Here is a 5,228-nt window from a genome sequence, read left to right as displayed (position 1 = left end):
AACTAACGATGAACATCACCCTTCGTATTTTCTACCTGGTAGGCCAAGAAATATTGCTATCGCTCGTATAATCTACCACAGTAGGCCAAAAGATGACGTCATTTCTGCATCGACTGTTGTGAAATGTATAATCTACTAGTAGGCCAAAGAATACGGATACCCTTCGTATAATCTACTAATAGGCAGTCTCCCAACAGTAAATATGTCCACGAGCTGTGCCGTAACCCAATACAATGCGTATAATCTACCTGTAGGCCGTACAAGGAGTAAGTTTCCGTTCTACAGGCAGGCCACACTGTAGGCGGTTGAGCTTGAAACAATGCGTATATTCTACCCGGTAGGCCGAGAAATATTGCTACCTCTTGTATAATCTACCAGAGTAGGCCACACTGTAAGAAGCCCTCTTGTATCCCTAAGCACCCGTGTGCTTGCAATGCTGGGCTATTTGCGGGAGCAGAGCTCGACCATGAGTCGCCGAAGAGTCAACACAGAACTGCCTGGCCGGGATTTTTTTTTTTCTTTTTTTTTTTTGGATTTGACGTCAGGATTTGTGTATCCCAGCATATTGTTTATTTAACATTAACTGGAATCGACAATAATTTACAATACTGTTACAATAATTACTTTTCTTTACATCAATATTTTACAAAACTAACGCAACTGTCGCGTTAGTGCAATTTATAATGTTCCCAGAAAATCCCCAAAATCTACTCACTACTACATATATATGAACATTCACAATCACAATCATTACATTAACTTGATTGTCATTTCATTTATCTGGTTTACATAAACAGTCATGGACGGGGAAGTGAAACCCTCTCTACTCTGGGTTCTATTTGGCCTATAGCTTGCACTAATGGGTTTGGATGCATCGTAATCCGCCTCCACAGGTTATCCCGGGCAATATGTAGTAAATCTTCAATCCTGGGCTGGTCCATGTCTTCGTGGAGTTGTTGTATACGTGTCGCTAACGGGTAATGTCCAATGTATCTGAGTGCTCTGTTTTGTACATATTGCAATTTCTGTAAATGTGTTTTAGCGGCCTGTAACCATGTAGGGCCGGCATATAATAATATAGGTCTAATCATCATTTGATACAGATGGAGTCTTGTTTCAATTGACAACGCTGGTGATCTTAGTAGAGGCATGAGGTATCCTGTTCTTTGTTTTGCCCTTCTTGCCACCTCATCTAGAGGTGGGCCAAAAGTCAGTCTTGTATCAAGGCTTATTCCTAGGTACTTTATCTTGTTGACCGTAGGGACTGGCGTCTGGAATATTTGGAGTTTGATTTTCTCCCTAGCTCCACTCGATGCAAAAACTATGGTGTTGCTTTTTGTTGGATTTATTTTTATTTTCCATTTCTGAGTCCATTTTATTAATTCTGGCACATACTTGTTAATTCGTTTTTCGCAAGTGGACAGTAATTTTGCATGTACTAACAATGCAGTGTCATCTGCATATGTTGCTAGTAATCCTTCTTTCGGATATGGAATATCTGCCGTATATAATGAGTATAACGTAGGGGAAAGGACAGAGCCTTGAGGCACCCCTGCTTCAATAGATCTGGAAGTAGATTTCTGCCCTTGCACAGTTACTATAAACTTTCTGTTTTGCAGATAATTCATCATAACTTTTAAGTAGCACTGAGGTAGCGGAAGTTGTTGTAATTTGAGCATTAGTCCACCGTGCCATACTCTATCAAATGCTTGCTGCACGTCCAGAAATAGACCAGCGACACGATGCTTTCTGTTGTTATGAACAGCAATATAGTCAACGACTCTGACAAGTTGTTCGGTAGTACCGTAATTTTTCCGAAAGCCAAATTGGTGGTTTGGTATTAGCTGATGTTCGTCTATAATAACTGTGAGACGCTGGCACAACACCCTTTCGAAAAGCTTACTAACATGAGATAATAGACTTATAGGCCTATAGTTTGTCTTCTCGTGCGGATTCTTTCCCATTTTTGGAATAGCTATGATCTTTGCCATTTTCCATTGTGTTGGAAAATAGCCCAGTCGTATAATATTAGTAAAAAGTTTGGCAAGATACACAAACCCCTTTCTTGTGAGATTCTGAAGTGCCGTAAGTGGAATACCATCTAGACCAGGTGCTGCTTTCGGTTTTAGCTTTTTTGTCAGCCTTTGGACTTCACGAGGTGTTACGTGTGGAGCATCAAGAATCGATGGAAGTTGTAGAAGTTGGTCGGATATAGTTTGAACCTCTTGCTCTGTTTCTTGATCATTAAGTTCTGCATTAAGTTTGAAATGCGTTTGGAATTGGTCTGCAAGAGTTTCCGCTATTTCCTGAGGATTCACTATAGGTCCTTCTGGAGAATTTAAGGAATTCAACGTTGGCTTATCTCTTGCATTGAGAGTGCGCGCTAGACATGCCTACTCCTTTGTTCAAAAGTACGTCTAAGACATCAGGTGTTCCTCTACCCCTAGGGTAGAATGTAGGATCCAGTGGAGCAGATATAGAAAATTCAGTATCTGGCAGCGCTTGCAGTAGAACATTTCCTGCCTGGCCGGGGCAGCGTCGCTGCTTATATACAATTCCGAGAGCAGCGCCAGCGCCTCTAGTGGATTCTCGTGAACTATGAGAGCGCTGCTTAACATGAGGTGCCATCTATACAGGTTAACAATGAACTATTAGAAACAATAACGCTCCCTAAAAAAAAAAAGTGAGAATCATAGATCTTAAGACCTTCTGTAAACAAAAGCACGTGTACCCTAACAGTGTTGCAAACTTATGAATAAGAAATAATCCACATAGCCTACAAGGTGTAAAAACATTCTATTTGTCAACACATGCGGAATAAGCAGTGTGTCACTGAGTGATGACCTGTTGAAAGTTATTGAATGTATGTTAAAAAAAAGTTTAAAAAATGTACATCTTGCCTGGTGGTCGACTTTCAGACTCATCGCCGAAGTTCCCTGGCTCGAATCCCGGCGTGGGTGTTATTTATGAGTATCCCTTCATCAATTTCATCTGACGATCACTCATTCTCATCGTCGGGATTAGCCAAAAGTGGAAGAAAAGCAACGCTAAATTTAAAAAATAAAATAAAAAATGTACATCTTATCCCCCAGAAGTAAGACGGTTCCGTACCAAAGGATTAATTTTCTCTCATATTTTACTAAAAAAACATTGCTAGAAGAATGTGACACATGAGATAAATTACGTTTTGAAACCGGGGTTTCTTCATTAAATTTATTTGATGTTGGAAAGTGTTATGATTTATTATTATAGATAATGAAAGTAAGCTAATACATATGATTTGATTGACGAAATTAATAATTATGCAGCAAAGACACCAAGGGAAACTAAAACGCCAACTTAGAGAAGCATAAAAGTGGGGAAAGAAGACTGTAGAATACAGAAATATTTCGAGGCAGTCACATTTTATTGTACGCTACATATAAAATAAAATGTATATTTGTTGGTGAATTTTTAAATATTGTCACATTTTTCTTCTCCCTTGTTGTGAGGTGCTCATTTTAAATCAACTTCCCTCACCCTACGGCCTGCCCTCCTTCACCCGCAAGAGTATTCCGGAGTGAGAGGATGTCACCATCCCGATGGTGAACACCTCTGGATTATAGATCGACTCCTGCCTCCCACTCCCTTCCCCATCCCCGGAGGATCGTCACTGACAATGTGAAATCATACTATCATATGCCGACAATCGACATAGCACTTCCGTTTCTGTACTTGACTTAGTGAGAAGTATTGTGGTTGGCAACAGCCTAATAACGGATTTCTTCCGCATAATGTAGTCCGTTCTATGAAAGTACACTAATGGAAGAAAAACGTGTAAATTACATTGGATTATACATTTTAAAATATATTTTCAATAAAGGTTTCTGTCTATAATAATAATACGTGATTATTGTATAAATTACAATCGATCACGTGAACAGCAAGAAAATAGCGCCAGTTTCGAACATGGCGACTTCCATGCGTGCAGGAAGGTCTCCCGTGTTTTCAGTCTTTCGGAAATACAGCCGTTTGAAAAGTGGCAAGAAGCAGGTTGTTCTTAACGTTTATGTGACGTTGTGTCGGTGCTATCCTGAGCAAGCAGTGAAGTTGGTGTCCAAATGTAATTCTGTGTCTGCGTCTTTGTGTTTTCGTTGTGGTGAAAGAAAGGAAAACGACCGGTCAAGTTGTGAGTCTCGCGAAAAAAACACGTTGTTGCTGGTATAAACAAGTACACCGATTTTGAGATAGATGCAATACAACGCGAGGTGCTTTCGTATTATTTCAATCAAAGAGCCGTCCTGTCCACTGTGGAGAAGATGTTGATAGTGATGATTGATGATGATCTCCCCAATTTTAGCAGTCGACGTTAAATCGCCTCTTGTGTCACGTTGAGTTCCTTTTTGGCAAGCAAATTTGATAGACCGTACTCTGACAGGATGATATCTAGCGCCGAAAATGCCTCAAGTTCAAAAAGGGAAGTACAGAATCAAGGTAAGAGAATACATTACTTGTATGAGACGTGCGTAAATAATGTGCTTATTATCGTCTTCTTGTTTTCTAATGCACGAGAAACCGAGAGAAAGATAAACAATCTCTTTTTATTCCCCGGCTTATCTTTGATTAGCTTCTGCTAAAACTGGCGGTATATTTGTTGCACAAAGGAGAAAACAATACTTCACATGTCAACAATGTTGGGCAATAATTTGGTGGAAATAAAACCAAAAGGCTTGAATTACTGAAACGAATCTCTCTCTCTCTCTCTCTCTCTCTTGTATAACTTTGGCGCTGTCATACTCAGAGAGGAGGGGGGAAGGGTGATCTGTTAACCCAGTCAGATAAGTGGGACTTTTGGCGTAGAAAAATATGTTCATTCTTGAACAAGAACACGTATTTAATAACTTGTAGAAAATTTACTATACTTCAATGTGTAGATTATCAGTTAAAATAAGAATACGTTTTTCCATGTTACGTAAAACTAAAGATTGCGAGTGAGCAGCATATGATGGCCGCACCATTCACGAACAGCTGGCGCGGAGTGATACGTTACTCGAAGTGAGACGGTTGTTTACAGAAGGTCGGAAGGTTCGTGATTCTTACTTTAGTGAGATATGGTAGAACTACGTTCTCTACCAAGCATAGCAGTGAAACCCTATGCAGAAGCGATAACACAATAGATAAGATTATACAATGCTATTCAACAATGACAATAAAAAGAACAAATGCGTAACTTGTGGCGATCTCGCAGG

The sequence above is a fragment of the Lepisma saccharinum genome, chromosome 28, assembly GCF_977018435.1.
Source record: "Lepisma saccharinum chromosome 28, izLepSacc3.1, whole genome shotgun sequence".
Classification (NCBI taxonomy): domain Eukaryota; kingdom Metazoa; phylum Arthropoda; class Insecta; order Zygentoma; family Lepismatidae; genus Lepisma; species Lepisma saccharinum.
The sequence above is the reverse complement of the archived record's forward strand: the minus strand, read 5'-3'. Positions refer to the sequence as shown.